The 12,878-nt window shown below is 41.5% G+C and overlaps 1 pseudogene; it reads left to right on the top strand.

The window, feature by feature from the left end:
- The first annotated feature begins 7,133 nt into the window (after positions 1–7,133).
- LOC135534699 (mannose-binding protein C-like) lies at positions 7,134–11,532 on the top strand (annotated as a pseudogene).
- Positions 11,533–12,878: the final 1,346 nt, after the last annotated feature.

Below are 12,878 nucleotides of genomic sequence, written 5' to 3'. Positions count from 1 at the left end.
ACAGGATCGGTACATCGGAACATCACACCTGAGGGACAGGTACAGGATGGCAACAACAACTTACACCAGGAACGCACAATCCCTCCATCAGTGCTCAGACTGTGCGTAACAGGCTGAGAGAGGCTGGACTGAGGGCTTGTGGGCCTGTTGTAAGGCAGGTCCTCACCAGACATCACCGGCAACAACGTCGCCTATGAGCACAAACCCACCATCGCTGGACCAGACAGGACTGGCAAAAAGTCATTACTATAATACACAGTCTAGACATAGAGAGAGACTATATGTAGTCATTACTATAGTACAGTCTAGAGAGACTATATGTAGTCATTCCTACAGTACACAGTCTAGAGATACAATATGTAGTCATTACTATAATTGCAGCCCAGAGAGACTATATGTAGTCATTACTATAGTACAGTCTAGAGAGACTATATGTAGTCATTACTATATTACACAGCCCAGAGAGAGAGAGACTATATGTAGTCATTACTATAGTACACAGTCAAGAGAGACTATATGTAGTCATTACTATAGTACACAGTCTAGAGAGATACAATATGTAGTCATTACTATAGTACACAGCCCAGAGAGAGAGAGACAATATGTAGTCATTACTATAGTACACAGTCTAGAGAGAGAGAGACTATATGTAGTCATTACTATAGTACTAGCCCAGAGAGAGAGACTATATGTAAAGTCATTACTATAGTACACAGCCCAGAGAGACTATATGTAGTCATTACTATAGTACACAGCCCAGAGAGACTATATGGTGCTGAGTCTTGCTGCAGCCCAGCAGAAACATCATAGGGAAGGAGGGAAGCACATGGCTGCAGACCAGGACCGGTGTCCTGCAGGAAGAATCAAACGCTGCAGGCTACAGTTGTTCTTCTCTTCATGGACTGAACTGAGTCAGAACTAAACAGAAGTTACAGAAGAGAGGAGAGACAGAGCAGAGAGAAGGGAAAAGACAGGAAAAGGAATAGGGAATGGAAAGGAATAGGAATGGAAAAGGAATAGGGAAAGGAACAGAAAAGGAATAGGAAAAAGGAACAGGAAAAGGAATAGGAATGAATGGAAAATTGGAATAGAGAAAGGAATGGAAAGGAACAGGGAATAGGGAATGGAATGGAAAGGAATGAAAAGGGAATGAAAAACAGGAACAGGAAAGGAAAAAAAGAATAGGAATGAATGAATAGGGAATGGAACAGGAAAAGGAATAGGGAATGGAATAAAAGGAATGGAAAGGAATGAAAAGGAACAGAATAGGAATAGGGAATGGAAAGGAACAGGAAAGGAATAGGGAATGAAATAGGAATATAGGAATGGAAAGGAAACAGGAAAGGGAATAGGGAATGGAATAGGAATAGGGAATGGAAAAAAAGGAACAGGAAAATGAATAGGGAATGGAAAGGAACAGGAAAAGGAATAGGAATGGGAATGGAAAGGAACAGGAAAATGAAAAGGAATGGAAAGGAACAGGGAAATGAAAGGAATGGGAATGGGCCAGGAAAAGGGACAGGAAAAGGAATAGGGAATGGAAAAACAGGAATAGAAAGAATGGAAAGGAACAGGAAAAGGAATAAATGGAATGGAAAGGAACAGGAAAAGGAATAGGGAATGGAAAGGAAAAGAAAAGGAATAGGGCATGAAAAGGAACAGGAAAATGAATAGGGAATGAAAAGGAACAGGAAAGGAATGAAAGGAACAGAAAATGAATAGAAAGGAACAGGAAAAAGGAATAGAAAAAAGGAATAGGGAATGGAAAGGAACAGGAAAGGAAAAGGAAAAGGAATAGGGAATGGAATAGGAATGGAATAGGGGAATGGAAAAGGAACAGGAAATGAAAAGGAAAGTGAATAGGAAAAGGAAGAGAGAATGGAAAGGAACAGGAAAAGGAATGGAGGAATAGGGAATGGAAAAGGAAAAGGAAAAATGGAATAGGAATAGAATGGAAAGGAACAGGAAAAGGAATAGGGAATGGAAAGGAACAGGAAAAGGAATAGGGAAAGAATGAAAAATAGGGAATGGAAAGGAACAGAAAAAGGAATAGGAACAGGAAAAGGAATAGGGAATGGAAAGGAACAGGAAAAGGAATAGGGAATGGAAAATGGAACAGGAAAAAGGAATAGGGAATGGAAAGGAACAGGAAAATGAAAAGGAAAACAATAGGGAATGGAAAGGAACAGGAAAAGGAATAGGGAATGGAAAAGGAATAGGGAATGGAAAAGGAATAGGAAAGGAAAAATGAAAAGAAAAAGGAACAGGAAAAGGAATAGGAATGGAAAGGGAAAAGGAATGGAAAGGAAAGGAACAGGAAAAGGAATAGGAATGGAAAGGAACAGAATGGAAAGGAACAGGAAAATGAATAGGGAATGGAAAAGGAACAGGAAAGGAATGGAAAGAACAGGAAAAGGAATAGGGAATGGAAAGGAACAGGAAAATGAAAAAGGAATGGAAAGGAACAGGAAAAGGAATAGGGAATGGGAAAGGAACAGGAAAAAGGGAAATGAAAACAGGAAACAGGGAATAGGGGGAATGGAATAGGAATGGAAAGGAACGGAAAAGGAATAGAGAATGTGGAAAGGAACAGGAATAAATGGAATAGGGAATGGAAAGGAATAGGGAATGGAAAAGAAATAGGGAATGGAAATGAACAGGAAAAGGGAATAGGAATAAAAAGGGAATGGAAAGGGAATGGAAAGGAACAGGAAAGGAACAGAAAAAGAAAAGAATAGGAAGGAACAGGAAAGGAAAGGATGGAATGGAAAAAGGAAAAGGAAAAATAAAGGAATAGCATGGAAAGGAACAGGAAAATGAATTGGAATGGAAAGGAACAGGAAAGGAAGGAACAGGAAAAGGAAAGGAAATTGGAACAGGAATAGGGAATGGAAAGGAACAGGAAAAAGGAATAGGGAATGGAAAAAAGGAACAGGAAAAGGAATAGGAATGGAAAGGAACAGAGAAAATGAATAGGGAAACAAAGGAACAGGGGAATAGGAATGGAACAGGAAAAAAAGGAATGGAAAGGAACAGAAATGGAATGGAAAAGGAAAAGGAATAGGGAATGAAAAGGAATGGAAAGGAACAGGAAAATGGAATTGGGATTGGAAAGGAACAGGAATAGGGAATGAATGGAAAGGAACAGGAAAATGAAAAGAATAGGGAATGGAAAGGAAAAGGAATAGGAATGGAATAGGAATAGAATGAAAGGGTGGGAAAAAGGAACAGGAAAATGAAAAGGAATAGGAAAGAATGAAATGGGAATGGAAAGGAACGGAACAGGAAAAGGAAAGGAACAGGAAAAGGAATAGGGAATGGAAAGGAACAGGAAAAATGGAAAAGGAATAGGAAAGAATGGAAAAAAAAAGACAGGAACAAAAGGAAATGGAAAGGGAATGGAAATGGAAAGGAAATGAAAAGGGAATAAAGGAACAGGAAAGGAATAGGAATGGAAAGGAACAGGAAAAGGAATAGGGAATGGAAAGGAACAGGAAAAGGAATAGGGAATGGAAAGGAACAGGAAAAGGAATAGGAATGGAAAGGAAAAGGAATAGGGAATGGAAAGGAACAGGAAAATGTAATAGGGAATGGAAAGGAACAGGAACAGGGAAAGGAAAAGGAAAAGGAATAGGGAATGGAATAGGAAAAGGAAAGGAACAGGAAAAGGAATAGGGAATGGAAAGGAACAGGAAAATGAAAAGGAAAGGAACAGGAAAATAGGAATAAAGGGAATGGAAATGGAAAAGGAAAAGGAAAAGGAATAGGAAATGAATGGAATGGAAAGGAACAGGAAAAAAGGAAAATGGAATGGAAAGGAACAGGGAATAGGAAAGGAACAGGAAAAAATGAAAAGGGAACAGGAAAAGGAATAGGGAATGGAAAGGAACAGGAAAAGGAAAGGGAATGGAATAGGAAAAGAATGGAAAAAGGAACAGGAAAAGGAATAGGAATTTGGAAAGGAAAAGGAATAGGGAATAAAGGGAATGGAATGGAAAGGAACAGGAAAATGAATAGGAATGGAAAGGAATAGGGAATGGAATGGAAAGGAACAGGAACATGAAAAGAAAAGGAATAGGGAATGGAAAGGAAAGGAAAGGAATGGAAAAGGAATAGGGAATGGAAAGGAACAGGAACAGGAATAGGAAATGAAAAGGAATAGGAATGGAAGGAACAGGAAAAGGAAAAAAGGAATAGGAAATGGAAAGGAACAGGAACAGGAAAAAGGAAAAGGAATAGGAAATGGAACAGGAAGGAATAGGAATGAAAAGGAATAGGGAATGGGAAGGAACAGGAAAAGGAATAGGGAAAAGGAAAGGAAAAGGAAAAGGAATAGGAAATGGAAAGGAACAGAAAAAGGAATAGGGAATGGGAAAGGAACAGGAAAAGGAATGGGAATGAAAAGGAACAGGAAAAAGGAAAAGGGAATGGAAAGGAACAGGAAAAGGAATAGGAAAAAGGAATAGGGAATGGAAGATGTGACGGAAAGATACCATCACTGTGCTTTGGTTTTAAGTCAGATGATGAGAAGTCTAAATTCCGTTTTGGTATTAAATGTGTAGGAAACAGTAAAACACAACGAGGAAGGGACTGACAGTGGCCGTCAGAGAAGAGCATCTGTTAAACGATGACATGATGGTGTTAGAATGAGCACGTGTGTGTAGATGTTACAGCTTTCATCCATACTAAAGGTCAGTAATAATCTGTTGCATTGAGTCCTCCTGCATGGAGAGTTGAAGTCTGGAGTGGGAGTCTGTCCACTGCCAGATGAGAGATGGAAAGCTGGGGTTTAACATAGTAGATTTGAGCCCAAAGAGTTACGACAGAATCTCCAGATTCAATAATGGAAACAACTGTCTATTGCACAAGCCAGTCTGGGCTGACTGGGGAGCGAGAGAGAGAGGAGAGAGAGGTAGGTAGGAGGGAGAGGGGAGGGAGGGGAGGGGAGAGAAATATAGAGAGAGAGGGAGAGAGGGGAGAGGGAGAGAGAGAAATATAGAGAGGGGAGGGAGGGGGGAGAGAGAGGGGAGAGAGAGGGGGAGAGAGAAAAATATAGAGAGGAGAGGTGTGGAGAGGTAGGAGGGAGGCGGAGAGAGAGGGAGAGTGGGAGGAGGTAGGAGGGAGAGGGGAGGGAGAGAGAGAAATATAGAGAGGAGAGGTAGGATGGAGGAGAGAGATGTAGGAGGGAGGGGGAGAGAGAGAGAGAACCAGAGCCTCAAAACCAGATGTTTTCTTGGCCCACCATTCCAACCTGGACTTGAACAGTCTTTATGATCAGGTGCACCTATACAAGGCAGCAGTGGCCACCTTCGCCACCTTCGCCAGGACTCTAAGGACATCACCCTCAACTGCAGCCCCAACACCTCACACAGGAGTATCAGATCAACAGACACCCCACCCAGACCAGTGAGACACTCTCCCAGACCTGTGTGACCCCCCCCCCCCCGGACCTACACATAGAGGACCCACGCTGGGAGGACCTACATCCAGACCACAGCACCACCAGCCACATCCACACAAAGTCTTCACTATTTCATCCTGGACTATCCAGGGCCTGGGAGTCATCTGCCTTTGGTCTAAAGAGCAGGAACCTGGAAATCAGAAATACAGAACATGTCATCCTACAAGAAACCTGGTATAGAAGATGGACCCACTGGTTGCCTCGAGGTTACAGACAGCTGGTAGTCCCATCCACCAAACTACCAGGTATGAAACAGGGAAGGGACTCAGGAGGTATGCTAAGTTGGTATATGAATCAAAACTGGAAGCTTTTACATTTAGCTAGAAATTTAAAGGAAATGATGTCAACAGAGAAACATATCCTCCTATGTGCTAACTAAGGAAACGCCCCTCTAACCACTAGCTACCTAACGTGATAACACTGGACTAGGCCCTAACGTGATAACATTGGACTGGGGCCTAACGTGATAACACTGGGATAACTTGAGGGCCTAACGTGATAACACTGGACTAGGGCCCAACATAAACATTGATAACATTGGACTAGGGCCCCTAACAGATAACACTGGACTAGGCCTAACGTGATAACACTGGACTAGGGCCTAACGTGATAACACTGGACTAGGGCACTAGCATTGACAACACTTGGACTAGGGCCTAACGTGATAACATTGGGCCTACTATAACATTGGCCTAACACTTGATAACACTGGACTAGGGCCTAACGTGATAACACTGGACTAGGCCTAACGTGATAACACTGGACTAGGGCCTAACGTGATAAACACTTGGACTAACACTGGGGGCCTAACTTGTGATAACGTTGCTTTTAAACGCTGCTTAAATCCACATTGTCAACAGCTGCCTATGGATTGAATCCATGCCTCAGCCTATACAGTAATATACATTAAACTTATGAATATACAATTCTGTTCTTTGAAATAAAACATATCCTTATGTTTCTAAGACCTGCCTAAACACAATACATGAATTCTATATTTATTTAGGTTGAAGTATTTCCTGAGGTGATAACACAACAGTAGATGTGTAGGCTGGAGGTGTGTTTAATAGGTTCTAATAGAACGGTTGATATACCTGGTGGTGGTACTGTTAAATGGGGTACCTGGTGGTGCTGCTGTTAAATGGGGTACCTGGTGGTGCTACTGTTAAATGGGGTAAAGAAAAGCCCATGAATGCAAACAGAATAAATATTTACTACAAAAATATTTTCTGTGCTTGAATATATAATATAACATAATATAATGTATGACTATAATGCTTCTCCTGAGTTGAAACAGCCAAATGTGAGCCGGGAATAACAACATTGCATGCTAACTCAAACAACAAAAGATACTAAGTCGTTCGGACGAGATAATTGTGTACTTGTTTTGCCTTGGACTGGAAGTCTTCCTTACTCAAACTCACCAGAAGTAGAATGGAACTAAAGTGGAATTTGCGCAATGGATGTCAGAGATTTGTTTGTGTTCTTGCTAGATGATCCCACAAGCATCAGTATTTTGTAATAAATGTGAACATTGACAGGGCACTCTGGGTATTACATTCCAAGTTTGTCTCTTTTCCAGTAAACTGGAAATGAACTTCACAAGTACTTCCCGATAATAATGAATCCTTCAAAGTGACGTGTTGTTGATCACTGTCTCTATAAGTAGCTGCACCAACCCATTTCTCTGTCGTTCTGTTGCAGAGCAGGAACATCCATTCCTAGCACATCAACCTAAGAGGTATGGTTCCCACTTGTTTAGTGCTCGTCTTCATTATATTGCTGCAGTTTAAAGGCACAATATAGAAGCTGTACGGATGTTCAACGGTCATTTCAATCGTTACAACCATCGATTTATTGAAGAATATATATTATCAATGTGTTATGAGCTGATTATGACCGCGTTATCCTGTCGTCAATCGATGTTCCTATTACTTCACTGTTTCTGTTGCTGTTTCCATTTGAGTCTTTGTAAACACACCGATAGCTTCTGTTTAAACTAGCATGTTGATCTCCTGTTGATCTCCTGTCGTCAATCGATGTTCCTATTACCTCACTGTGTCTGTTGCTGTTTCCATTTGAGTCTTTGTAAACACACCGATAGCTTTTGTTTAAACTAGCATGTTGAGCTCCTGTTGGTCCTGTCGTCAATCGTTCCATCTGTCTCATTTGAGAAAGGTTACATTTTCGTTCCATCCCTCAACTGGCAACAAAGTGGCAGAGTCAAGCTGTTGAAATGACACATTCACATATTTTGTATGCTGCTTTTCAACAGCTTGTATTCTTGTCGATCCCATTGACAGTAAAGGTTCCCATCATGCACTTTATAAGCAGATGTTTCCTGTTCTTCTGTTTGTATGACACCAGTGATTTACTGTCCCTTTGGTCTCTGTGTTCTTCTCCCTGATGTTCTAGGTTATGGCTCTGAGCAGACCTCTGACTTTGGTCTCTGTGTTCTTCTCCCTGATGTTTTAGGTTATGGCTCTGAGCAGACCTCTGACTTTGGTCTCTGTATTCTTCTCCCTGATGTTTTAGGTTATGGCTCTGAGCAGACCTCTGACTTTGGTCTCTGTATTCTTCTCCCTGATGTTCTAGGTTATGGCTCTGAGCAGACCTCTGACTTTGGTCTCTGTGTTCTTCTCCCTGGTGTTCTAGGTTATGGCTCTGAGCAGACCTCTGACTTTGGTCTCTGTGTTCTTCTCCCTGATGTTCTAGGTTATGGCTCTGAGCAGACCTCTGACTTTGGGGCTCTGTGTCTTCTCCCTGCTGGTTCTTCCAGTCCAGATGGAGAAGTGTGAATGCCAGGGTCCTAGAGGAATGCCTGGGTTTCCTGGTGCTCCTGGCCCTCGTGGGCCTGTTGGGCCTTCTGGAGGTAAATGAGTTGCAAGCTTAGTACAACTGCCTTACCCTATCATAACCCAAAATATAAGACGGTTGATTTTGGAGTAAACTGTCACTTTAAGCATGTACATTCATTTGCGTACCTGATGATGGAGTGATGATGAGAACAAAAGAACTCTGAATTACCTCAGTTAGATCAACCCTCCTACTCCTACAAACAGGCCTTGCCTGTACCAGCTGCCAAACATAACTGGGGATGTGGTATAATGTGAAAGCCCAATCCGGTATATTTCCTGCTGTTAGCCTTTGATAAAAAATACAACATAAAATAACAATAACATAGACTGTTGATGTTGTAATAAAGTGCCACTTTAAGCCAGATCAGACTGCAGAGCACTTTACAGGCTAATTGAAGCTGTCTTTGGTGTGTACAGTATTGTGATGAACCCGATCCCTGTTGTCTCTCCATAGGCATGCCTGGACTTCCTGGTCCACCTGGAGAGAGAGGTAGAGTCTGACAGGGTCACGACACCCTTCACTTAAGGGGGTCACAACACCCTTCACCATTTTTTTGGAAGACAAAGACCTCTGAAAACCTCAATTAGATAACCACATCAATTCCTAGAAAGAGGCTTTGTACCATTTGACAAAATAAACCTGTGAAAAGGGGCTGGTGTTTAGTGAGTTATGCTGAACATATTTGCCTCAATTGTTCATAAAGTCTGTCAGGATAGATTTTCCTCCATCTTGGAAATGTTGGAAAACCTTTAAAAAAACCTGGTCTAGAACAGTGCTAACTGCCTCAGGGGCAGAAATGAACTTGTCATAAGTCCATCCCACATCTCTTGTTTCTATTATCTATCATTATACAACCCATAAAGCCATCCATCATTTGGAAAAACCTCTATCCATCCACATCTCCATCATCTCCTATCATTATACAGCCATCCACATCTCTATCATTATACTCCTATTATCTCCTATTATACAGCCATCCACATCTCTATTATCATTATACAGCCATCCACATCATCTATCATTATACAGCCATCCACATTCTCTTCTATCATTATACAGCCATCTACTATTATCTCCTATTATACAACCATCTCCATCATCTCTCATTATACAGCCATCCTATCGTTATTACAGCCATCCACATCTCTATTATCTCCTATCATTATACAGCCATCCACATCTCTATTATCTCCTATCATTATACAGCCATCCACATCTCTATCTCCTATCATTATACAGCTCCATCATTATCTCCTACAGCCATCCACATCTCTATTATCTCCTATCATTATACAGCCATCCACATCTCTATTATCTCCTATCATTACACAGTTACTATTATCAGCCATCTACATCTCTATTATACTCCTCTCCATCATCTCCTATACAGCCATCCACATCTCTATTATCTCCTATCATTATACAGCCATCCACATCTCTATTATCTCCTATCATTATACAGCCATCCACATCTCTATTATCTCCTATCATTATACAGCCATCCACATCTCTATTATCTCCTATCATTATACAGCCATCCACATCTCTATTATCTCTCCATAGGGCCACCTGGACCTCCTGCATTCTCTGGTGTTCCTTGTTTAGTTGGTGAAGATGAACGAGTCCCTGGTCCACCTGGTCCACCTGGACCCCCGGGCCCTGCAGGAGATACTGGTATACAGCTGACTGATCTCTTCCTGGTTATGTATTTATTATTTGATTCTCTCTAGTCACACCTTCTGTTTTCACAGACTTAGACCTGGAACCCCTGCAAGAAAGCTTGGTCAAACTGGAGTTGGGTAAGGAAGTGAATTTCAGAGAGCATGAGGATATGTACTTGAATGCAACATTACAGATCCCGGATCTTAATTTGATCACTCTGTTGTCACTGAGAATTTTCCTGCACAGTAGTAAATGCAAACGTTTAGTGTTCTCGAGGTTTAAAAGGTTAAAAAGGCTTCTAAAGTTTTAATTTCCACTTAGAAATGTCAGACTTGTTTTTGCCTTAACAAAACATGGATCATCAATCCCTGCAAATAATGTCCATCCATTATAATCCACATAACAATGAATATTTCCTGTTGCTGCAGGATCATTTTCCTGCTGTGTGAAACTGGCTCAAATTAAGATACTGCATCCGTAGATTATATTGTCTCTTACTAAGTATCCATTCAATGTAAATTATGCAGTATTCGTAATTTGGGAAAAGGGAGGTGTGAATTTAGTCATGTGTTGGCATTTGTGAAATATGAAACGTTTACTTTTGTTTCCCCTTTAATGTTACACTGACTGCATTAATACCTGGTTTCTCTTCAGCCATAAACTATGACTTAAGAAGAGTACAAGAAGTTTGTGTCACACAAGAGACCGGGTTCCTTTGACGATGCTGTTCAGTTCTGTACCAAGAGGGGCTTGGTGTTGGCTTTGCCGAAGAACGAGGAGGAAAACACTGCTCTCACTCAGGTCTTTGAAGGGCATTGAAGAATGCATGGCTCAATGTGGACAACAGTAAAGAGGAAGTTTCAGGTAGATTTGAAAGGCCATCCCTCTCCCTTTTCCAAATGGGGAGATAGGGAACCAAAAGTGCCTGATGGGGATAGAGGCTGTACAATGTTGACCGAGTCAGGTGCATGGCAGGTGACATATGATTGCTCCTTCAATGCCTATATCGTGTGTGAGATATAGGGACATGTCTATGAAAAGCTGTTTCAGAGTTTACCATGAAAGCTTTCTTCACTTCAATTACGATTCTCCAGGCCTTGTCTCTAGGTCTTGTCTCTAGGTCTTGTCTCTAGGTTTTATCTCTAGGTCTTGTCTCTAGGTCTTGTCTCTAGGTCTTGTCTCTAGGTCTTGTCTCTAGGTCTTGTCTCTAGGTCTTGTCTCTAGGTCTTGTCTCTAGGTCTTGTCTCTAGGTCTTGTCTCTAGGTCTTGTCTCTAGGTCCTGTCTCTAGGTCCTGTCTCTAGGTCCTGTCTCTCGGTCTTGTCTCTAGGTCTTGTCTCTAGGTCTTGTCTCTAGGTCCTGTCTCTAGGTCCTGTCTCTAGGTCCTGTCTCTAGGTCTTGTCACTAGGTTTTATCTCTAGGTTTTATCTTATGCACATTTTCAGTTCTTCACATTTCCTCATTTTTTTTAATTCAAATGAGCTATTTAAAATGTGGGTCACAATATAAAATGGAAAGGTTAACTTGTTGATTAAAGCAACAAACACATTTACTTTGGTTCTTGTCTGTCTCTTCATGTCTTCTCTCTCTGAACAGATTGGCTACTGATCAAACACATTTACTTTGGTTCTTGTCTGTCTCCTTCATGCTCCTTCTCTCTGAACAGATTGGCTACTGATCAAACACATTTACTTTTGGTTCTTGTCTGTCTCCTTCATGCTCCTTCTCTCTCTGAACAGATTGGCTACTGATCAAACACATTTACTTTGGTACTTGTCTGTCTCCTTCATGCTCCTTCTCTCTCTGAACAGATTGGCTACTGATCAAACACATTTACTTTGGTACTTGTCTGTCTCCTTCATGCTCCTTCTCTCTGAACACTGGCTACTGCCTCAAACACATTTACTTTGGTTCTTGTCTGTCTCCTTCATGCTCCTTCTCTCTGAACAGATTGGCTACTGATCAAACACATTTACTTTGGTACTTGTCTGTCTCCTTCATGCTCCTTCTCTCTGAACAGATTGGCAGATTGCCTGCCCCCCTCCTTAGTGCTGGTGTTATAGGCTTCTCTGGAGACGTAATGACAGGTTATCTGTACCACCAGAGGGTGAAGGGGGACCTGTATCAGTGATGTTGACCAGATAGACAGACCCTCTGCTGAGATATAACACCCCATGTACTCGCCTAAGATTGTACTTTTCTGTCCCACGTATCATATGACCGTGTACAAAACCAAAATGACATTCTTTTTTTGTGCATATAAAAATATGTCAATGGTATACAATGTCTGCCAATGCTACAAATAATTGATATAAGTGCAATACAGAACTCAGATCTACTCTGAATCTACACAGAGCTGTACTGCTGTGTGTTCCCTGAGAATTCACTGTTCCATGTTTCTCTAAGGTCTACATATTATCATCCGAGGGTGGAGTGTATCATGGATGTTGACCAGACAGACAGATCACCTGTAGATCACCTCATGTACTCGCCTATGGTTATAAAATCGAATGTTATGTGTCAAATGTGCCGAATACAACAGGTTTAGACCTTACAGTGAAATGCTTACTTACAAGCCAACAATGCATTTAAGAAAAATACAAAAACCGATAAGAAAAACATATCATTAAATAGCAGTAAACAACAATAGCAGGGCTATATACAGGGGGTACCGGTACAGAGTCAATGTGGAGGCTATATACAGGGGGTACCGGTACAGAGTCAATGTGGAGGCTATATACAGGGGGTACCGGTACAGAGTCAATGTGGAGGCTATATACAGGGGGTACCGGTACAGAGTTGATGTGGAGGCTATATACAGGGGGTACCGGTACAGAGTCGATGTGGAGGCTATATACAGGGGTACCGGTACAGAGTCGATGTGGAGGCTATATACAG

Source organism: Oncorhynchus masou, unplaced genomic scaffold (assembly GCF_036934945.1).
Source record: "Oncorhynchus masou masou isolate Uvic2021 unplaced genomic scaffold, UVic_Omas_1.1 unplaced_scaffold_3833, whole genome shotgun sequence".
NCBI classification, from domain to species: domain Eukaryota; kingdom Metazoa; phylum Chordata; class Actinopteri; order Salmoniformes; family Salmonidae; genus Oncorhynchus; species Oncorhynchus masou.
Note: the sequence above shows the minus strand (reverse complement) of the source record. Positions and strands in the feature narration are given on the sequence as shown.